This window comes from Lycium ferocissimum, chromosome 2 (assembly GCF_029784015.1).
Source record: "Lycium ferocissimum isolate CSIRO_LF1 chromosome 2, AGI_CSIRO_Lferr_CH_V1, whole genome shotgun sequence".
In the NCBI taxonomy this organism is placed as follows: domain Eukaryota; kingdom Viridiplantae; phylum Streptophyta; class Magnoliopsida; order Solanales; family Solanaceae; genus Lycium; species Lycium ferocissimum.
Window position 1 is genome coordinate 54,123,680 of NC_081343.1, and position 25,291 is coordinate 54,148,970.

At 32.3% G+C, this 25,291-nt stretch overlaps 3 pseudogenes; all 3 read right to left on the reverse strand.

Moving 5' to 3' along the window:
- Positions 1-2,105, reverse strand: LOC132048201 (phospholipase A1-IIgamma-like; annotated as a pseudogene).
- Positions 2,106-16,717: 14,612 nt separating this feature from the next.
- On the reverse strand, positions 16,718-18,758 carry LOC132048202 (phospholipase A1-IIgamma-like; annotated as a pseudogene).
- Positions 18,759-21,801: 3,043 nt separating this feature from the next.
- On the reverse strand, positions 21,802-23,827 carry LOC132044813 (phospholipase A1-IIgamma-like; annotated as a pseudogene).
- Positions 23,828-25,291: the final 1,464 nt, after the last annotated feature.

A 25,291-nucleotide genomic window follows, 5' to 3' on the forward strand; every position in this document is an offset into this window, starting at 1 on the left:
TCCCAACAAGCCTCAAGATCCATTACATATCTCTCAAAATAATAACAAAAACAAAACAGAAATTGACACATAAATTAAAATAAGTTGACAAGTTTAGCAAATAAATTGACTATAAGGTTGACCACCTCAGGAGCCAGAAAGGATCGGACAACCTCATTTCGAGCTTTAGGCGTACGGATATTCCTTATCCCGTATTATTAGGGTAACCTTACACGAAAGAGCCCCTTTATTCACACATTACATGAAAAGAAATAAATAAAACCATAGCTCTCTCTCGAAGTCATAATCCTCGCGATCCATGAGAAGCCAAGTTCCATCTTTTGTTGAACCATTCCTTTGTTCTTCTCGATCCACCAAGCCCCGTGGACAAGATATTCATCTTTTAGAATGTCCCATACCCTGTTGACAAGTGCGAGATCGCGATGCACCTCTAGTTTAAAATCTCCTGATCCTTGGGTACCATCAATTCCGTGCAAGTAACCCTCCAAATTATGTGTGTGTGTAGGTCTCCAGGATTAGGCTTCAAATAGGGGGATTTTGTGGTGTCAATTATTATTTCCTTCCCAACTTCGAAATAGACATCTAGATTTGGTAATTTCGGAACAATATCAGGTTCGTTACGAATTCTCAAGATGTGAAGGTGTTTCAGTTGAGAAACTGCATTTTGAAAAAGATAATCCCCAACTTTAGGACTTGCGAATACAAAAGCTGTCACTGGGAACTCCTTGCCAGTGCTTGACTTGTTGATTCCATTGTAAACTATATCAGCTGCATTTAAGGTTGCAAGTGATGCACCGAGGCTATGGCCAGTCACAGTTATGCTTACCTCTTCGTCCTTATATTCCTCAACCAATCTTTTCACTTCTTCAATGACCTGAAAACGAGTACATTAAAATATGGTAAAAAAGAGTGGAGCTATTTATTTATTTATTTATTGCTAAAATAGGCGTAATTTTCACAAGAAATTATAAATTCTAATAGTAATATTTTAAAGAAAAAGAGGAACATCATATAACAGAATGAAGAAAAAGTTAGCAGTTTGTTATTTCGAGAATTAGAAAAAAATATTACGGATGAAATAGTAAAAAAAAATTGGTCAAACTAAAAGTGCTTATAAGCTGAAAAATCATAAGTACTGTGGATGAATAAATTATGACTTTTTGCTTAATTTGACTTATAAGCAGCATTTTTTATGTTTATCAAACTCGTAAATAAGTCAAAAAGTACTTACAAATCAGTTTTACCAGCTTATAAACTTATCCAAACACTCTTTAAATTTTAATGTGATGATTATACACTTCAACAATCAAAATTACAAAAACAAACAATACCGGAAGAAAAACATGCAAGTAAGCAAATAAATATGTACCTGGTCTCTGGCACTAGTTTTATTAAACCTTGATTGTGAATCTTTTGATGTATACATGCTGTAGAATCCATGATGCAACAAAGGTGTCGAATAAAGTGCTGATGCACCCAAAAATACTTTTATTCCTGGAATAAGTAAAAATTTACAATCTTCCCACCACTCCAGTGTCTGAATTGTTCCTCTCCAAGCAATTACAATATCCCTCCTTCCTAGTGAAACTTTCCCCTCATCAGTAGCCACAGCAATGTACCCCATAAAATTTGACTCTTTCCACCATGAATCGCATGACAATGATTTCACATGGAAATCACGAGGAAGTAAAATGGATGAGGTAGCATAGAAGTATTTGGTTACTTTATACTTGAGCGGGTCAAGCCCACACCTAGCAAGAAGATTTTCCATCGAGTATCTGCTAGCTCCTGCATTCTTAGATATTGGATCCGAAATGAAGGTGTCATAAGTTACATGAGCCAATTCTCCGTATTGAATGAGATATCTACGGAGATCAACATCCAATGGTTCTAATAGCCCATCCCAATTGTTTTTGCCACTAAGTTCCTCCCATTTCTCAGCCATGTTAGCCATTCTTTTCTTTTATGCCTTTTTTTCTCTCTTTCTCTCTTTGTTTTTCTTTGGTATGTGCTTATCATTTAGACCATGTATTTATAGTGAAGCAAAATCGTTTCTCTCTTGGGATTTCTCATGCATGAAATTAACATGCTTTCAGTGCCCAATAATTGAAATGACCAAGCAATAGTGCTAATAATTACAGCATCTCCATATTTCTAATTTACTCAAATTTTTTAAAGTTTGTTGGTTTGGATTCTAGAAAACGCAGCATCGGGTTTTTAATAAATTATTTATAGCCTAATTTTGGGACGGAGGGAGAAAATGCTTAAATATGACGTGATCCTACTTAGCTCATCGTTTGTTGTCATCAACATGAAACACTGAATTAAAGTTGAAAGTCTACGCTAATTTTAAATGTATCACAGAAGGATTCCACGTGCATGTACTATTATTTAAAAAGTGAAATAATTAAATATTTTTTCTCAACGACGTGAATTATATAATTGTTGATCAAGTTTGGTTACAACTAGGGGTGTTCACGGTTTGGTGAAATGTTAACCATATCGAAAATCGAACCAAACCGGTTAAAAAAGGATATTTACTATTGTTTGGTTTTGAATTTTAAAAATCGATAATATTTGGTTTTTTATGTTCTATTAAAAAATCGGAAAAATAACTTAACCAAGTCGATAAATTATACATACAAATTTTATAGCTATTTATATATATGATATTAGTTTTTCATAAATAATGATATAATATTTTATACCTTTTAATCATTATTTTGACTTTGATAATTAGTTATTTCTGCAATGTGAAAGCACATTTCTTAAAAGATAAGCCCAACATAGTTGAAATACGAAGAAATTGCATCGTTGCCCTTCAAATGGGCTGGTTATTAATTTTTTGACAAAATCGAACATATGTCTAGTGAGCATAAGTTTTCGACGTGGAGCAAACTTTGAGATACATGCAAATGAAAAATAAAAGTAACAAATATATGCCGATACAAATGTGATTTGCCTATAAAAGAAAATTAGAGACAAACACAAATAGGGAAATTGAAGCTTAGTGGAAAAATGGAGGAACTCATATGTTATTTATAAGTTTATAATAGTTCTCAAGGGCACTCTAATTGATAAAAAGCTTGACTGCACTTATGTGTATATGCAAAATTGATTTTATGATATTGATTAAATAATGATACATTACTCTCTTATAAATATTAATCAATATCAAAAATAGCTCTTATATTGTATTTTGTATAAAAATTATGGTCTCCATACATAACATTTTCTTGATGAGCTCCATCACTTTCCATACTAAAACAATTCACAAAAAGTGGAACAAAAACATTCATATGCTTAGAAACATATAATTATTAATTTTTCACAAGCAAATGCTATTAGAAAACAATATCATATCTTCGAAGTAAAAGAAATCAAATTTTAAAATTAAACATTTAAAATGCATTATTAATATTGTATTATAGGATATATTGGTCTAAAACTAGATACTAGACTATTGGTGATTGTAATTAGTGATAACCAAATAAATAATAATGTTGTATTATTTAAATAGTGAGAGAAGTTTTTGTCCAAAAACTAAGTTGACCTCCGGTGGTCGGATTATCAAAGGAATTTTTTTACCTAAAATAATAAGAATCAATTACTTATACATATATAGTTTTGAAACCAAATAAATTAGTTCGAAAAGAGGATTGGGTCGAAATTACAAATAATATATTAAATTTAAAAGGAACATCAAAATGCCTATTAATATTTCATATCTCTCAAGTCTTTTGATTTTTTCCTACAAATCCAAGTAAGATGAAAGAACCAATTACACAATTGTGAACTAAATGGGTGAGGAATTTATGAGAGTATAGATCTTTTTGCATAAAAACTCATTCAATCAATACAAAATTTTGATAGAAACGGACAAGAGTTGAAGGAGCATAGAACGGAAAATAATACCTGCAAAGAAATATCGTTGATTCATGCCAACAAGATGAGAAAAGATTGACCTCTCATTTTCCTTCCAAGTTCCTTAAAAGTGCCCGATAAGCATAAAGAAGTGATATGTATAGCCTCTTTCTCTAATGGATGAAATAAACTTGATTGGGTTAATGAGTTCTTAAGTGCACGAACCAGCTTCTTACTTTAAAATGACTTTTACATAACTTCTTTTTTTCCAACATGAACTTTGAATTTGTAACATATTGAATTGAAATTGAGTAGAAAATATTAAAAAAATCGAGAAAAGGTTAATATAAGTTCATATCAAACTTTTTCCCCTAAAATATAGCCATCAAATAATGTGCAAAGAAGTGAAAATACAACAAATAGCAATAAAGCACAAAAAAATGCGGTTATAGAGACATTGCTTTCATTCTCAAGGCCGAGAGGAAAGCCAAAATCGGTAATAATAAATCACACCTTTTTTTTCCCCGAAGCAAGGATGTGGTTTCATCCAAAGAAAGAGGCAACCAAAGGAAATATCGAGAGATGGAAATAGTTGAAGACAACAATGCGAATATTTAACAACAATGGGATCGAACCCTAGTCCTAGTTCACGGGTTTAGGAAGACCAAGCGGTATGAAAATAAAATATTTCTCATATACATAAAGATTATACGGTTGTCTTGTTTGACAATACGGATGTATGAAACTATCAATCCCGACTACTTTGACTTCTTAAGTATCATTTGAAGGATACGTACAAAGCCATTAATCAATTTTTTGGCAAATTTCTCTTGTGCATTTAAGTTGGACACACGTTATCGCCATAATTGGTGTCATCACTTCCGTTATGCCCCGATATCATCACCGAACTTGTCACCGTCACCAGTTGTTGTTGTATCCGTGTTGAGCTTCGCAAAAGAAATCACACATGCCATATCAAATAAAAGTCAATTAATCGAGTAAGTGGAAAACAAAATAAGGTTCAAAAGATACAAATTTGAGTATTACAACAAATATGTATAAATGAAGGGAAAAAATATATATATTGAAGCTAGGAAAAGAAGAATTTTAGCAACCGGTAAGGAGTGGGAGGGAAGAGAGAATTGCCATTCCCGGCTAGATAATTGGACGTTATCCATAGTGGGTGTTCATTCCTCTCGAGTTATTGGTTAAACACCATAACCAAACCAAGCATAGGCCGATTTAAATGTCTAAAAGTAGTCAAACCAGTAAAATAGCATAAAGTTCGGTTTGTTATGCCATTTATGAAAATCCGTAAATTCAAATATTCTCTCTAAAACTTCAAATTTCTTCAAACAAGATTTTTTTCTCATAGTTCCTTTGTAAAAATCATCAATACCAACAATTAACCAATACACCGATCATCTTTCGCAAGTAGAAGAAAAGAGATATAGAATTTTTACTTTTTACCCTTATCTTTTAGAATCAAGGTTTGGATTGTTGGGACATATTCTTTTAAGCATGGGCCTTAAAAATAATCAAAAAATTAAATTAATAATTAAAAGGTATAAAATATCATATTTAATTATTTATGAAAAGTTAATATTATACCATAGATAATTATAAATTTTATGTATATAATTTTACCGTTGGAAGAGTACATTCGGTTATTTATTCGGTTATTTTTTACTATAACCATAACCAAACCAAATACTATCTTTTTTCAAATTTAAGACCTATATACCAAACCAAACCAAAAAATGCTCGGTTTTTTACGGTTATATTTGCGTTTTAACGTCAAAATATGAACTTCGGAGAAACGTTACAAAGGAAAGGAAGTTGAAAAAGGAAAAGAGGAAGAGATACTAAGAGAGGGTTTGTATAAACAAATTAAGAGACGGACTTTTAATTTTACATTAAGCACATAAAATGAAAAAGGCAAAAAAAACAGGGGAAAAAGATAAATACTTTTCCTTTCGATTTGTTAAATATATATATATAAAAAAAATTTATACTTCCGAAAAAAGTGATTTTCATTTAGCAACAATTTAAATCTAAAATCTTCATTTTACCCTTAATAAAATGAGAGACATAAATCTATGACTCATTTTATAGTCAAAGTATTTCATTATTTCTTAATTTTTGCCAAGTCAAACACCTTCATATAAATCACTTTCTTGAGTAATAATTTTTAAAAACATAGATATTTATTTCATGTCTTTTACTTAAAACATTTGCAGATTCCTTAATCCATCTAAATTGAGAAGATTAATACTAGTAATTGTTTTACAAGATCATGTTAAGGTCTGTGGGTTCATGATGTTAAAATGGAGATTAAATTAGAAGGGTGTTCTGCCTTTGATTTGAACACTTGGAGGGATGATTTCTGTCCAAAAGTGAAATGGAGGATAAAGTTGTGCGATTCCGAGAAGTCCAGGGGTGTTTTTGACCCTTTTCACAATACTCAATGATTCTATTAGAATAAAGGCCCTGCTATGGCGTAAAAATTAGTTGGCCCTCATTTTGATCTAGTCGTCTAAAGCAAAAAATTAATGAGGTTAAGAGACATTGTTATCACAGATAAGTTTCTACAGTGATCAATGGAAGACTTGTATACGAGTGATTTAAAAGAAACAACCGACCTTTTCGGAATTTTTAATTTTCATCAAAAAATTTTAAAAATATCTTTGTTAAATTTTACCAAAAAAAAAGGATCTCCGGAGTTCGGGTTTAGAACTTTTTCATTTTTTGACTTAATAAAATAGACTTCCTGACTCGATTTTTTTCCATCTTGAATGGATTCATTTTTGAGATTGATTTTAGGCATTTTTTTACATAGTGACTCTTCTTCAAACATGAGGTGGCGAATAGTTTTAAGTTTGCAAACTATAATCGAGTAAAAAAGAAAGTTATTGTTCAATGAGTAATCGCTAAAAATGAATTATCGAATATGGTAGTCGATAAGTACAACTAAAGTAGGGTCACCTTAAATAAAAATGTTCATTTTCTATGGACACCACCGTGGGTTTGCTTATTTGAAGTAGTTGTCTCATGTCAGTTTTGTTGTTTTACTATTATCAATTTATCATTTAGCTAGTTATAAATCGAAAAATCGAACCAAATCGACAAGAATTAAACCGGCGATTTTTATTTTATTTGGTTTGGTTTTAGAAATTTAAAAACCAACTAAATTGATTCGGTTTTGATATTAATCCAAAATCGACCCAAATCGAATCATGAATGTTGGGATTACCAACTTACCGCGCCTTTATATATGAGATTAAGCTTCATCATTATTGAAGAATTACTAAGAACTTATGTCTTGTCACCAAGAATCTCTCCATGCCTTATTTTAGATATTAAATATATACTTGGGGACAATTTTTTTTTATTAAGGCAAAAATATCTCATGGGATTAGCTTCCATCTTTTATATGGGATAACAAATAACTCACTGATTTAGCATAAATGATGAGATCAAATATTCCGGGACGAATTAATATCTATAAACCAATTAATGCGAGATAATTGCATTTTGTTTCGGAATTGTTATCTTTATCCCGCATCTTTATTCCGCGTACCAAACGAACCGTTATATATCTAAGAGTATTCTTGGTGCGTTTCAAGTTAGACACTGGCATATAAGATGAAACAAAGAAAGTAGTGGTTTTTTCTTTTATAAAAAGGTCAACTAGTCGAATCTTAAAATGTTTAAATAAGGTTATAGTATCATCTTAACATCACTATACATGATATAGAGAAGACAGAAAACGCACGAATAATGTTCTATCAAATTATATCTATTGTCCGTGTCTTTGCACGTATCTATAAAGCTTTATAAATATATGTCGTTGTGCTTGGAAATAATTGTTAATAGACTTTGATAATTGTTGGAAAAAAATAAGGTGACCGTGATAGTTGAAGTCGTATAATTTAATCCATTGAGTTTCCAATATCTACTAATTCTCTTGTGAATTTATCGTGTATATGTCAAAAACATTGTGGGAGTTAATCAAGAAGCATTTGAAAAAATAGATATATACTTAAATTGGTGTTGCTTCAAATATTTTCAAATTCCCTAATCCATCTAAATTGAGGCTAGCCGATATATTTTACGGGATCAAGATCGTTTCATCACATCCTTGCAATTTGGAGATTGAATTAGATGAAACATATTGACGATAAACGACAAAAGTTTGTCAACTCTCTTTCTTGAACTACTACTAAGATTTTTGCTTTAATCTCTTCTTTTTATTTTCGGTATGTAGGAAATTATTATTTCTTAAAAACGATCTCTAGTTCGAACTTTTACAAATTTTGTCTCAAATTTTCTAAAGCTAAAACAAGGTCTTCATCCTTGATGTTCTCTTTATTATTGAATATTTCTCCTTCATTGAAATTCTTCTCTCTTTCTAAAGGCTTGATGAGTTCTTCAATTCCATTATTAATTTTTAGCATCTACCGTCACTATGAATAAAATATTTTTTGCTCAAATTTGACTTTCAAATGTCAACTCTAAAGTATCCTAAGGCATCACTTCTATGTCGTGAATAGTTTGACTAGTAGAAGATCACACATGTATTTAATGCAATAATTGTTTTTCATGATGTTCTCGGTGATAGTTTTATGGTCATTTATAATGTTAATTTTTTTTTAAGTTATATGATCATTTTCAACAAGAAATCGATAAAATATAATAGATGAGATTGGTAGAAGCTAAAACGTAATATTGCAAATCCTTAGTAGTATATTTTATTGTAAACTATAGATCATATTTGGATCGGATCGCACGTTCCGCATAAATATCATTCATATTTACTGGATCTTCGCGGTAATATCCGAATATATAATAAGTAACTTAAGGTTCAAGTAACTTAAGGTTCATTTCTTGTAAAAAGTAATGATATTTATAAGAATTTTTCGAACATAAATGAGGAGATTCGACATTGTTACATATCTCAAAAATTCAAATGTTTATAATCCGAAAGTATCGGTTTATAGAGACCAACCCATACCAAAAATACCACTTTATCTATAGATTACAAAGAAACAAAATATCCAAATCAAACTTTATTAAATCCTTAAAATATAAAATGGATTATCATCTAATAATACACAATTACACTTATTGAGTTTGTTTATGTTGCTAATTAAACGTTTTAATTAATCACCAAATGAACAAATACAAAAACATAGCAAGTTCGGATAACTCCAACTCCACGTCCTATACAAAAGCTGGTATGTAAGCTCCTGAATTTAACCTTACAGCACAAAAAAAGATATAAACAAATTAAGTGGAAAATAAGCTTCTGCAGTAGCTATTTCAGATCCCCATAACACTAAAATTGCATATGCACACTATCTCTCTTGCAAGTCTTTCACTGTCTCTTGCTGTATTGTCGAATATTCTATAGTTTCTCTCTCTCTCCACAGTGCATTAATGAATTCTGCAAAGGTCAATTTGATTGGTCTATGCTATTTTTGTCTTCCCCCTAACATGTCGTATGACCCAGTAGAAGTGTTGGTTCCATGTACCAGTAACAACTCGTATCTGCATCAATTTAGTAGCCTGGCTCACAAGTTCTTAGCAAATGCACATTCTCCAAAGAAGTGACTCTTGATTCATGCAGGTGCAACTTGACAAAGCACACAAGTAGGATTCACATTAAGTCTCTCTATCTGAAGCCTATCAACAATCTTCCAAGACATTGCATGCGTGGACTTTCACATGATGAACCAAAGCATGCTTGAATTTTTCATATTATGATTAAGAAATGAATCAAATTAAACATGATTCTCCCAAACAGGAAAAAAGGAATGACAAAGGCTTATAGTTGTATACTTTTCAGCTGCTTGATTTCAAGAATATCAGTATGAAAATTTCAAATGCCACAGGCTGGTTCACATAACTCCAAACTCTGTATGCTGAATTCTTTTCTTTATCAATTCACATGCCTTTCAATCTCGACTCTTTGACATAAATTTTAGCAATGACATGAACATAGAAAAGAGGCTTCACAGAAACTTATAATCTTTGATACAGCTGCAATGACAGGAACTTAGAAAAGAGGTTTCACAGAAACTTCTATATTTGATACAACTGCACTTTGGTTGAAGCTTCCTTCATGCGACTCACAAAAGACGCAAAAAGTAATGCATCAGTTCTTTAACCTCGAACAACAACAACACTTATCGGGGGTCACAAAGCACAACTTTTTCTCATCAGAAGACGAAATTAATTCCTGCGCATGTATTAACTCGCTAAAATACTATAAAGCACAATAAAAGATTAGAAACTTCAACATACTCACCTTACAAACCAACAAAGTGTGCTCATGTATCAGCACAAACAAATATAAAACATAAAGCTAAAGTAGAAATTTAAACAAACTCGTCTTTGCACCTGAGCAAACACAACATCACCGGTTTTTCCTTTTGTTTGGTGCAAAAGAATACTTCCCACTGTCCGATGTATTGTATATCTGATTGAATACAACCTGAGAACTTCCCACAGTCCGATATATTGTATATCTCATTGAATAAAAGCTATACAAATATCATACTTGTATTTTAGAATTTGGCATTTGCACGGGGCAAAGCATGTACAAGCCTAACATTAAAAAAGAAATTTGAAAACACTTAAATTCACTGGAAACTCAATTATATTATTCTCTGGAAAAGATTTTAGGTCCTTTTTTCCTCATAAAGATTAGAACTTGCACTCATCTAAATTGTTAGTAGAGTTGAATCCTCTAAAATAGTTGACATGTGAGTTTGCAATTATCTACAACACACAAAATTCTCAACTATTTTAAATTATTAACCGGAGGTTGGAAATGTTTGGTATTGTACCCTTCTCAACAGCTTTTATCACCCTCATGATAGCCATTTTATGATAATAACAATTTTTGTATCCAGTCAGAATATTTCATCAAACTTACCATTTAAAAAGAATCAATAATTCAAAAAACATCAATAGAGGCTACAACATGATTTGAATTAAGCAGTGATTGCTTAACCAACAAAATCAGTAATCTAAAAGAGAGATTGGATATGAAGTGCAAACACATGAAAATGAACAAACCGTTGAACCAAGAATATCGACCAGTGACAATTGCATACCAGAGTGGGAGCCATGTTAGTTTACGACATAGTAACAAAAGACAGCTCCATTCACACAGCTAAGAGGTTGAGGAACTCAGAGCTCATGCCGAGCCAGGCCCTTAAATTTCTGATCTTTCTCGTAATTTATCTATCTTGCTTAACTTAATCCCAAAATCCTGCAAATATCAACAACTTCTCACATGGTTTTTACTCTTTTCGGGCATTTGTTAGCTTTCAACAACTGTAGAAGGAGTAGTTGCTAATAACAATAAATAACGATACAGTAACATGAAAGAATTAAGGCTCAGAAGTTTTCAATCCACAAAATCTAGTTCTGCAATAGGAAAGTACAAAAAAGACGTGAAAAATGAGAAATAGTTGCAAGGAACATTTTTCAATAAGCAAAAATAGAAACAAAAAAGACTAATAGATGAGCTGAAAATTATTTTAAAAAATCCATGAAAGAATGTTCTCAAACTTACCCCGAAAGCATACACAAAGCCATTAGAGTAAGAAGGAGAATGACCCCATCTCTCAGAAGAATGAAATATGAAAACCCATCATTCTTGGATAACACTACCTTCTTATTCTGTGCTGAGACTTCACCACCTAAAGATCCTATTTTTATGTTCCTTTTGTATTTTCTCTCTTCCCAAAGTTCAAGAACTAAACTACAACTCAAAATGGAGGAAAGCTGATGAAAAGAAAGAAAAGGAAGAGACCTTTTTATGCCTGGTATTCAGAATCCTAGAAGAATTCTCCTCCCCTCATGGCTTTCTTCTGCTCCTTAGATTCGATGAGATCCGTTTTAAACATTAATTAAATCCAATGATATAACTAATAATCAACTTTCTACCGTTACAATTCTAAAGCAGAGACTTGAGAGGACTAAAGTCTTTTCATATTTCATGTTCCGAGGAATCCTTTTCATTCAATTAAGTAACGCATTTAACCATTTTTTGATTTTTAATAATAATTTTAAACATATATATTAGGGGAGAAAAAAGTCTAATCCACAAAAAATCAGGGGAAAAAAGATAAATATAGATAAATAAGAAGGTATATGCTGAGTGAGAAACATGGGCTATAGTAGGATATGTATGATAGGCCCTGGCTTAAAAATGAGAGCATAGAGTGTAAGTTTAGAGCAGTAGATTTCCTTAACTAATTTTTCCTTCAGAAATTACTACATTTAAAAGAGAAACGACAGGCCAAACTGTTATAATTTATGAGTGCTGCAACGAATCTAAAGTTCGGGCAGAATTTCAGAATAATGGATACATAGAAACAGAAAATACTAACCAAACAAATCTCAAAAGCGGAGAAAATGTTCTATCAAATTATACCTATTGCGAGTAGCTTTGCCAGGGGATCCGTTTTTGGACAGGTTTCATAAAAAAATAAGTAAGGCTAATGTATATGAATTCTATATTTGAAATGGATACAAGGATTGTTGAGTGTTATACTTACTTGTTCATGTCCATCAATATCTGCTAGTAGACCTTGTAGTAATACATAATTGATTAATAACATGAACAGCAAATCTAAGGTATATCTTAAAGTAATTGTCTTCAGTATTTTAACTTCCCTAATGTTCTTGAGACTATGACATACAAATCTGTTTGAGCCTATTTTGGAGAGTCAAATTTTCCCTTGGGAGAGTAGTATTCAACTTCCATTAACTTTAAAATCAGGAACAACACCATACTTTTTGAATGAATAGTAGTATGCCACAGTGGTATAGCACAAAAAGGGTAAAAACGACGGCCATGGTCGGGTAACGAAAAGCATTGAAGAATAATTGGAGGATTTAATCGTGATCGAATGAAAAGGAAAAAGCGCCGCAAATTGACATGGAAAGAAAAATGGGTAAGAGAGGAAGGCCTAAATCCTGATTAAAAGGATGAAGCGGCAGCACTGTTTCGGGGGAGGAGGAATTGGTAGTGACGATAGAACCAACTAAAAGGAATTTAGGCAATTAAGACGTGAATTTTGGCTTTTCTATGTGGAGGCGCCTCGTTTTTTTAATATAAAAAAAAAATATAGGCTAGGAATTAGGAAAAGTTGAAAAAAATTGTGGAAAAAGAAAAATGCAATTCCTAATTTTTTTAGAAACGTAATATTGCAAATCCTGCTTTTATATATATATATATATATATGATTTACTTGGTTCATAAGAAATCATTTCCTCATAGTTTTCTTCATTGTCCGTCACATTAAAGCTCAATAAAATTATATTGAACTTAAACCAACTCCATGATCAACCATGGAGGATCTTGAAAGAAGAAGAAAGCAGTTACGATATTGAGAGAAGAAGAAGAGAATGAAAGGAGAGAAGAAATGTGTATTCAATAATTGAAAGTGTTAATCAATACAAGAACTAGATGTGACCGAACCAGGCCTTGTATGCAAATTGAACAAATCACTCTAATGGTTTGAAGCAAGCTAGTAGACAATGGTATGTCAAGTTGACAGAAGCCTGGGCATCCAGAGGGTACACCATTCATTGCATGACTATTCACTACTCTACAGGAAAACTGGACCATTGGTAGTGTTTGTAGCTATTTATGTGGATGATGTGATACTTACTGGAACTGATGACCAGAAAATCACAAATTTGAAGCACTACTTGCATGACAGGTTCAAAATCAAAATCTTGGAACACTGAACTATTTCTTGGGAATGGAGATATTGCAGATAGATGATGGAGTCATTATCTCTCAAAGAAAGTTTGTCCTAGACTTATTAAAGGAGTATGATTGTTTCAATTTACAGAACTGACCACTTATTCTTCACCTATTGCCGGAGACGGATCTAGGATTTGAAGGCGACGGGTGCCACAATTTTCTTTAATGTATATCTTGTTAGGAATGTGTATTTGGGCCGGGTCCATCTTTTTGAGTTTATTTAGGTCAACTTAACAGGCCGTTTTTCATTTGCAAATATGAAAATTATATATCAAAAATTAAGAAAGGAACATAATTAGAATCTTAAACAAGGAATCGCACCCATTAACAATAGAAGTAAAATCAACATTTTCACCAAGGAACTTACATCTTTTATGTATATTAAAAACTGAACTTGCACAAGTAAAATAACATTTTCAATAAGGGAATTACACCAATCAAAATAAGAAAAACTCTTTAATAGGTAAATTACACCCCATAAGTAAATGTAGAATTAGATAACTACAAGTTCTCAAAAATAAATCATAAATTACATGTTTTTTCTAAGCAATGCTTACGAAATTTCCATCACAATTTAAGTAGTAAAGTGATTTAAATTGAATTTAACAATTATAGAAAAGCACGAATTTTTATAATGCACTCCCTGCGTCCATTTTTATTTATCCACTATACTAAAATAGATGTCTACTTTTACATGTAAGTTGTATAGTTTTAAAACTCAAGACATATTTACCATTTTTACCTAATTTACCCTTATTATTAAGTACTCAAATTCATTTCTCATTTTATTTATTGCTTATTAAGAGTGTCCCAAATCAAATATAGACAAATAAACATGGACGGAGGGATTAATCAACAAAAGAAATTATAAAAAGATTGACTTTTGATCTCAACCCAAAATTCTCATTGAGACCCAAGTTTTTCGATTTAAATACTCGAGCATTTGAGATTAAGAAAAATGCTTAATTTAAGAGATTTTGAAGTTTCTATTTTGTGTCTTCTCCCTAGTGATCACAGATAAAATAATAGACAATATAAATAATAAAAAGATAAATAGAAAATTGGGAGAGTCGAAAAGGGAAATGACCGGTACAAATGAACTAAAAAGCACAAAGGAAAACGGAAGTCAAAAAATGTTCAAGATTCAAACTTGTGTCTCCCAGCCATGGCACCTTTGTCTAATTTGCGACCGGAGGTGGCAGGATCAAATATTTAATCTATTTTAAACAAATTGCAACATATGTATATAAAAAATTTATCAATCTAGGGGGTGCCATACCACCCCCACCCTAAAGGGTGGATCCGCCCCTGCCTATTGCAGTGTATTGTGATAGTCATTTAGCTATACATATAGCAAGGAATCCAGTTTTTCATGAGAGGACAAAGCATATAGAAGTTGACTGCCACTTTGTCAGAGACAAGCTCCAAGAAGGTCTTATTTCACTGCACCATGTTGCCACTACTGATCAACATGCTTATGTACTCACAAAAGCTCTCACTAGTTTGAAACACTCAACTGTGATGAGCAAGTCGGCTGAGAGTAGGGGTGTTCACGGTTTGGTTAAAAACCGATCCAAACCGAAAACCAAAATCAAAATTTACCTAGGTTAGGTTTGGTTTGGTTTTGAATTTTTAAAAACTGATAATATTTGGTTTGGTTTTGGTTTTACTAAAAGCAAACCGAACCGAACCGAACCGAACCGAACCGACAAATTTTATACATAATTTTTATAATTATATATACAATATATTAATTTTTATAAATACTTTTAAATAATTTATATAATTTTTAAGCAAAAGTTTATTTTATCTCTAATAGGCTAATGAACTTTATACCTTAAGCCGATTTTAAAAAAGAAATCCATGAATTCAAACTCATTTATTCAAAGAAACAACTATATGAGTTTTACCTAGATTTATTTTTTGTATTTCTTATAAACTTTATTCACCTAATTTAAATCATAAATCCTAAGACATTTTCTCCATAATGCAAGAAACTATAGCTACCACAATAAAAGGGTAATAATGGATTATAAGTTGAAAAAGGATAGAAAATTCTCTCCTAATTGTAGGGAAAAAAACATGAAAGAGAGAAATACCGTTAATTTTCTTAGAAATCGAAAAACCGATCCAAACCGAACCAAACTGACTACAACCAAACCGATGGATATGTATTATATTTGGTTTGATTTGGTTTTAATAATTTTAAAACTGACTAGATTGGTTTAGTTTTGGTTTTAATCCAAAACCGACCCAAACCGACTCATGAACACCCTTAGCTGTGAGAACCTCACCTCCAACTTGGGGGGATATTAAGATTTAATGTATTTATACATTACTCTTCATTAGTTAAATTAGATCCAAGTCAGCAAAGTAGTTAGCTTATTAGTTTGTTAGGTGGTTGGTTAGTAACACCTTTAGTTAGTTAGTTAGTTGTAGGATTGCTTGGCTGTCAATTAGCTGGATATTTCAATTTGTACTTGTATATAACGCTTTGATCAATGCAATAGAAGATGAGCATTTCATTTACTCGTATCTCTTCCTTGGATTCCTCCACTGCTCCGACCACCATTAATGGTGTAATTAAGGTTCTTCACCATTGTTCTTCTTTCTTTCAATCTTAATAAGATCTTAATTTATCGACTGGGGCTCCTTTACCCACCATATTTAACACTACTATGATATTTGTTTTATCATAATTTGCATCAATACATTGACAGTTCGTTTGGATGGTTGTTACACGTAATTCATAATATATTGTATTGTACGAAGTTTTTTTGATGAAATAATGTTTGGCTAGATTTTATTGTTGTCCGTCGTTACATATATCAACAATCTAAAGAATAAACTTACAATATTTTAAAAAAAAACGAGGACACGGGGTAGAATTAATTATTATAAGAAAAATGTAGGATCAAGAATAAAAACAGGATTATAAAATAGGAAGCAAAGTCAAAAAGAGAAAAAAATTGTAATAACATCATGACCACACCAAATCGTTCTTTACATAAAATAAATCAATACCTTGAAAAATCCAGCCAACAATCATCGGACTTAACGATCCGATATAATAAAATTAAAGTAACAATCAAAATAAATATTATATTAAAATAACAACGCGATACAACAACGATCCCAACAAGCCTCAAGATCCATTACATATCTCTCAAAATAATAACAAAAACAAAACAAAAATTGACACATAAATTAAAATAAGTTGACAAGTTTAGCAAATAAATTGACTATAAGGTTGACCACCTCAGAGCGTAAAGGATCGGACAACCTCATTTCGAGCTTTAGGCGTACGGATATTTCTTATCCTGTATTATTAGGGTAACCTCGCACGAAAGAGCCCCTTTATTCACACATTACATGAAAAGAAATAAATAAAACCATAGCTCTCTCTCAGAAGTCATAATCCTCGCGATCCATGAGAAGCCAAGTTCCATCTTTTTGTTGAACCATTCCTTTGTTCTTCTCGATCCACCAAGCCCCAGGGACAAGATATTCATGTTTTAGAATGTCCCATACCCTCGTTGACAAGTGCTAGATCGCGATGCACCTTAGTTTAAAATCTCCTGATCCTTGGGTACCATCAATTCCGTGCAAGTAACCCTCCAAATTTGTGGTGTGTAGGTCCAGGATTAGGCTTCAAATAGGGGGATTTTGTGGTGTCAATTATTATTTCCTTCCCAACTTCGAAATAGACATCTAGATTTGGTAATTTCGGAACAATATCAGGTTCGTTACGAATTCTCAAGATGTGGAGGTGTTTCAGTTGAGAAACTGCATTTTGAAAAAGATAATCCCCAACTTTAGGACTTGCGAATACAAAAGCTGTCACTGGGAACTCCTTGCCAGTGCTTGACTTGTTGATTCCATTGTAAGCTATATCAGCTGCATTTAAGGTTGCAAGTGATGCACCGAGGCTGTGGCCAGTCACGGTTATGCTTACCTCTTCGTCCTTATATTCCTCAACCAATCTTTTCACTTCTTCAATGACCTGAAAACGAGTACATTAAAATGTATGGTAAAAAGAGTGGAGCTATTTATTTATTTATTTATTGCTAAAATAGGCGTAATTTTCACAAGAAATTATAAATTCTAATAGTAATATTTTAAAGGAAAAGAGGAACAACATATACAGAATGAAGAAAAAGTTAGCGATTTGTTATTTCGAGAATTAGAAAAAATATTATGTATAAATTAGTAAAAAAATTGATCAAATTAAAAGTGCTTATAAGCTAAAAAGTCATAAGTTGCGGATGAAAAACTTATGACTTTTCATTTAATTTGACTTATAAGCAACAATTTTTATGTTTATCGAACTCATAAATAAGCCAAAAAGTGCTTATTAATCAATTTGACCAGCTTCTAAACTTATCCAAACACTCTTTAAATTTTAAGTGTGATGGTTATACACTTCAACAATCAAAATTAAAAACATGCAACAATACCGGAAGAAAAACATGCAAGTAAGCAAATAAATATGTACCTGGTCTCTGGCACTAGTTTTATTAAACTTTGATTGTGAATCTTTTGATGTATACATGCTGTAGAAGCCATGATGCAACAAAGGTGTCGAATAAAGTGCTGATGCACCCAAAAATACTTCTATTCCTGGAATAAGTAAAAATTTACAATCTTCCCACCACTCCAGTGTCTGAATTGTTCCTCGCCAAGCAATTACAATATCCCTCCTTCCTAGTGAAACTTTCCCCTCATCAGTAGCCACAGCAATGTACCCATAAAATTTGACTCTTTCCACCATGAATCGCATGACAATGATTTCACATGGAAATCACGAGGAAGTAAAAATGGATGAGGTAGCATAGAAGTATTTGGTTACTTTATACTTGAGCGGGTCAAGCCCACACCTAGCAAGAAGATTTTCCATCGAGTATCTACTAGCTCCTGCATTCTTAGATATTGGATCCGAAATGAAGGTGTCATAAGTTACATGAGCCAATTCTCCGTATTGAATGAGATATCTACGGAGATCAACATCCAATGGTTCTAATAGCCCATCCCAATTGTTTTTGCCACTAAGTTCCTCCCATTTCTCAGCCATGTTAGCCATTCTTTTTTTCTTTTATGCCTTTTTTCTCTCTTCTCTCTTTGTTTTTCTTTGGTATGTGCTTATCATTTAGACCATGTATTTATAGTGAAGCAAAATCGTTTCTCTCTTGGGATTTCTCATGCATGAAATTAACATGCTTTCAGTGCCCAATAATTGAAATGACCAAGCAATAGCGCTAATAATTACAGCATCTCCATATTTCTAATTTACTCAAATTTTTTAAAGTTTGTTAGTTTTGGATTGTAAAACACAAAGATCTTGGATTTTTAATAAATTATTTATAGCCTAATTTTGGGACGGAGGGAGAAAATGCTTAAATATGACGTGATCCTACTTAGCTCATCGTTTGTTGTCATCAACATGAAACACTGAATTAAAGTTGAAAGTCTACGCTAATTTTAAATGTATCACGTATGATTCCACGTACATGTACTATAATTTAAAAAGCTGAAATAATTAAATATTTTTTTCTCAACGGGATGCGCAGTACGTGAATTATATAATTGTTGATCAAGTTTGGTTACAACTAGGGGTGTTCACGGTTTGGTGAAATGTTATGGCATATGTACTGCAAGTTTTAAGGGTATTCTTGGTACGTTTCAAGTTGATACTACATATAAAATGAACGAAACCATTAGTTTTTTCTTTTAAAAAAAAGTCAACTAGTGGAATATTAAAATGCACAAATAATGCTCTATTAAGTTATATTTACTCTCCATCTCTTTGCACGAATTGATAAAGCTCTTTAGTTAAATCTCGTTGTGCTCGAAATGTATGTGTTAAGTTGACTTTGATAATTGAAGTTGTTTAATTTAATCATCAGAGTTATTAAAGGCTACTATTTCTCTTGCGACTTCTTTTGGTATATCTCGATCAAATACTGAAGTTAATTACTCCCTGCGTCCCAATTTATATGACACTAGTAAATTTATTCGCGCTTCGCGCGGTCGTGAAACTTCTTCTAATACATGCAAATGAAAAATTGAAAGTAACAAATATATGCCGTATACAAATGTGATTTAGAAAAATTACTATAAAAGAGAAAAGATACAAATGAACAGTAAACTCCAAATTGAAGCCTCTCATATGTTTCTTGTAAGTTTATAATAGAGTTCTCAAGGAATAGTACTCTCAATTGATAAAAAGCATGACTCAAATAGGATAACTTTTCATGTATATGCATATAAAAGTTAATTTTATGAATATTGATTAAATAATGTAAATGTCTTTCTTATAAATTTAATCAATATAGAAATAACTTTTCTTGTATATGTGTATAAAAATTAACTCTATCATACATAATCATTTTTCTTGATGAGCTCCAGCACTTTCCATATAAGCAGATTCACACAAAGAGTGGAACAAAAACATTCATATGCTTAGAAACATATAATTATTAATTTTTCACAAGCAAATGCTATTTAGAAAACAATATCATATCTTTGAGTAAAAGAAATCAAATTGTTAGTAATTCAACATTTAAAATGCATTATTAATATTGTATTACCGTGCTGAGTTGGTCCCCGATTAGTCAGATCCTCAATGCGGGTACTGAACTCCGGTGAGAAACCAAATAAATAATAATGTTGTATTACTGCAAATAGTGAGAGAAGTTTGTAAAACTCAAGTTTGTGCAGGTTGGATTATCAAAGGAAGTGCAGAATGACTTACCTAAAATAATAAGAATCAATTACTTATACATATATAGTTTTGAAACCAAATAAATTAGTTCCGAAAACCAACTTGGATTGGGTCGAAATTACAAATAATATATTAGAACGAATAGGAACATCAAAATGCCTATTAATATTTCATATCTCTCAAGTCTTAAGGACCTCATAATTTTTCCCACAAATCCAAGTAAGATGAAAGAACCAATTACACAATTGTGAACTAAATGGGTGAGGAATTTATCAATATAGATCTTGATGCATAAAAATCTCATAAATCAATCAATACAAAATTTTGATAGAAACGGACAAGAGATATATGAAGGAGCATAGAACCGGAAAATAATACCTAGCAAAAGAAATATTAACAGATTCATGCCAACAAGATGAGAAAAGATTGACCTCTCATTTTCTGCAAAAGTGCCCGATAAGCATAAAGAAGTGATATGTATAGCCTCTTTCTCTAATGGATGAAACTGTTGTTCTTGATTGGGTTAATTGAGTTCTTAAGTGCACGAACCAGTTCTTTCTTTAGTAATGACTTTTAATAACTTCTTTTTTCCAACATGAACTTTGAATTTGTAACATATTGAATTGAAATTGAGTAGAAAATATTAAAAAAATCGAGAAAAAGGATTAAATAAGTTCATATCAAACTTTTTCCCCTAAAATATAGCCATCAAATGCCAAATGTGCAAAGAAGTGAAATATCTGACAACAAATAGCAATAAAGCACAAAAAAATGCGGTTATAGTCATCATTGCTTTCATTCTCAAGGCCGAGAGGAAAGCCAAAAGCGGTAACAATAAGTCCACACCTTTTTTTTTCCCCTTGCGCACTTGTTTCATCTGTAGAAAGAACGTCAGAGGCAACCAAAGGAAATATGAGATGGAAATAGTTGAAGAAGTGCACAACGCGAATATTTAAGAACAGGGGATCGAACCCTAGTCCTAGTTCATGGGTTTAGGATAGACCAAGCGGTGTGAAAACATCTGATTTCTCATATAGTTGACGATTATATGGTTGTCTTGTTTGACAATACGGGTGTTGAAACTATCAATCCCGACTACTTTGACTTCAATAAGTACTCAACCTTAGAAGGATACGTACGCCTGTTATGTGATCAGTATTTTGGGAGAACTGCAAATTTCTCATTGCATTTAAGTTGGACACCCTGTTTCTGCCATAATTGGTGTCATCACTTCCGTTGCCCGCCCCGATATCATCACCGAACTTGTCACCGTCACCGAGTTGTTGTTGTATCTGTGTTGATGGCTTCTGCAAAATTGAAAAGCACGTACCATATCAAATAAAAGTTGTTTAATTGAGTAAGTGGAAAACAAAATAACTAAAAGATACAAATTTGAGTATTACAACAAATATGTATAAAATAAATATTATATTAAAATAACAACGCGATACAACAACGATCCCAACAAGCCTCAAGATCCATTACATATCTCTCAAAATAATAACAAAAACAAAACAAAAATTGACACATAAATTAAAATAAGTTGACAAGTTTAGCAAATAAATTGACTATAAGGTTGACCACCTCGGGAGCCGAAGGATCGGACAACCTCATTTCGAGCTTTAGGCGTACGGATATTCCTTATCCCGTATTATTAGGGTAACCTTACACGAAAGAGCCCCTTTATTCACACATTACATGAAAAGAAATAAATAAAACCATAGCTCTCTCTCAGAAGTCATAATCCTCGCGATCCATGAGAAGCCAAGTTCCATCTTTTTGTTGAACCATTCCTTTGTTCTTCTCGATCCACCAAGCCCCCAGGGGACAAGATATTCATGTTTTAGAATGTCCCATACCCTGTTGACAAGTGCGAGATCGCGATGCACCTCTAGTTTAAAATCTCCTGATCCTTGGGTACCATCAATTCCGTGCAAGTAACCCTCCAAATTATGTGGTGTGTGTAGGTCTCCAGGATTAGGCTTCAAATAGGGGGATTTTGTGGTGTCAATTATTATTTCCTTCCCAACTTCGAAATAGACATCTAGATTTGGTAATTTCGGAACAATATCAGGTTCGTTACGAATTCTCAAGATGTGGAGGTGTTTCAGTTGAGAAACTGCATTTTGAAAAAGATAATCCCCAACTTTAGGACTTGCGAATACAAAAGCTGTCACTGGGAACTCCTTGCCAGTGCTTGACTTGTTGATTCCATTGTAAGCTATATCAGCTGCATTTAAGGTTGCAAGTGATGCACCGAGGCTGTGGCCAGTCACGGTTATGCTTACCTCTTCGTCCTTATATTCCTCAACCAATCTTTTCACTTCTTCAATGACCTGAAAACGAGTACATTAAAATGTATGGTAAAAAGAGTGGAGCTATTTATTTATTTATTTATTGCTAAAATAGGCGTAATTTTCACAAGAAATTATAAATTCTAATAGTAATATTTTAAAGGAAAAGAGGAACAACATATACGTAATGAAGAAAAAGTTAGCGATTTGTTATTTCGAGAATTAGAAAAAATATTATGTATAAATTAGTAAAAAAATTGATCAAATTAAAAGTGCTTATGAGCTGAAAAATCATAAGTTGCGGATGAAAAACTTACTACTGACTTTTTGCTGAATTTGACTTATGAGCAACAATTTTTATGTTTACCGAACTCATAAATAAGCCAAAAAGTGCTTATTAATCAATTTGACCAGCTTCTAAACTTATCCAAACACTCTTTAAATTTTAAGTGTGATGGTTATACACTTCAACAATCAAAATTACAAAAACATGCAACAATACCGGAAGAAAAACATGCAAGTAAGCAAATAAATATGTACCTGGTCTCTGGCACTAGTTTTATTAAACTTTGATTGTGAATCTTTTGATGTATACATGCTGTAGAAGCCATGATGCAACAAAGGTGTCGAATAAAGTGCTGATGCACCCAAAAATACTTCTATTCCTGGAATAAGTAAAAATTTACAATCTTCCCACCACTCCAGTGTCTGAATTGTTCCTCGCCAAGCAATTACAATATCCCTCCTTCCTAGTGAAACTTTCCCCTCATCAGTAGCCACAGCAATGTACCCCATAAAATTTGACTCTTTCCACCATGAATCGCATGACAATGATTTCACATGGAAATCACGAGGAAGTAAAATGGATGAGGTAGCATAGAAGTATTTGGTTACTTTATACTTGAGCGGGTCAAGCCCACACCTAGCAAGAAGATTTTCCATCGAGTATCTACTAGCTCCTGCATTCTTAGATATTGGATCCGAAATGAAGGTGTCATAAGTTACATGAGCCAATTCTCCGTATTGAATGAGATATCTACGGAGATCAACATCCAATGGTTCTAATAGCCCATCCCAATTGTTTTTGCCACTAAGTTCCTCCCATTTCTCAGCCATGTTAGCCATTCTTTTTCTTTTTATGCCTTTTTTCTCTCTTTCTCTCTTTGTTTTTCTTTGGTATGTGCTTATCATTTAGACCATGTATTTATAGTGAAGCAAAATCGTTTCTCTCTTGGGATTTCTCATGCATGAAATTAACATGCTTTCAGTGCCCAATAATTGAAATGACCAAGCAATAGCGCTAATAATTACAGCATCTCCATATTTCTAATTTACTCAAATTTTTTAAAGTTTGTTGGTTTTGGATTCTAGAAAACGCAGCTTACTAGATTTTTAATAAATTATTTATAGCCTGATTTTGGGACGGAGGGAGAAAATGCTTAAATATGACGTGATCCTACTTAGCTCATCGTTTGTTGTCATCAACATGAAACACTGAATTAAAGTTGAAAGTCTACGCTAATTTTAAATGTATCACAGAAGGATTCCACGTACATGTACTATTATTTAAAAAGCTGAAATAATTAAATATTTTTTTCTCAACGGGATGCGCAGTACGTGAATTATATAATTGTTGATCAAGTTTGGTTACAACTAGGGGTGTTCACGGTTTGGTGAAAATCGAACCCAATTGAAAATCGAACCAAACCGAATAAAAAACCCGATATTTACTTTTGTTTGGTTTTGAATTTTAAAAATCGATAATATTTGGTTTCGTTTATGTTCTATTAAAAAATCGGAAAAATAACTTAACCAAGTCGATAAATTATATATACAAATTTTATAACTATTTATATATATGATATTAGTTTTTCATAAATAATTATAATATTTTATACCTTTTAATCATTATTTTGGCTTTATTCTACTTATTTCTGCAATGTGAAAGCACATTTCTTAAAAGATAAGCCCAACACAGTTGAAATACGAAGAAATTGCATCGTTTGCCCTTCAAATGGGCTGGTTATTAATTTTTTCCAGACAAAATCGAACTTATGTCTAGTGAGCATAAGTTTTTAAGGACGTGGAGCATGACTTGTGAGATATTATGATAAGAAAATAAAACTTATACCACGCGAAAAAGCTATTTGCCTTTGAGAAGCAAAATTAGAGACCAGCACAAATAGGGACAAAAGTGCAAATCTTAATGGACAAATGGAGGAACTAACTTTATTATTTATAATTTGTATAGTTTTTTTGGCACTCAGCTATTTGTATACACTTAACTGCATCTTATGTGTATATGAGCAACAATTGATGAAGCTATTTGTATACACTTAACTGCATCTTATGTGTAAATGAGCAACAATTGATGATTATGATCTTATTATTCCGACAGATACATTACTCTCTTAATACTATATTATCCTTATCTCAAATTTTACATTAGCTCTTATATTATTATTTTCTATGTTGTATTATGGTCTCCAACATCTACATTTATTTATGGTACCATCTCCAATACTCACTACTAAAACAATAGCAAAAATCGACGTAAAAAATCGACCTCCGGAGGTTGGTGTTATTGATGGGCAAAAAAAAAAAACGATCTTCGGAGATCGG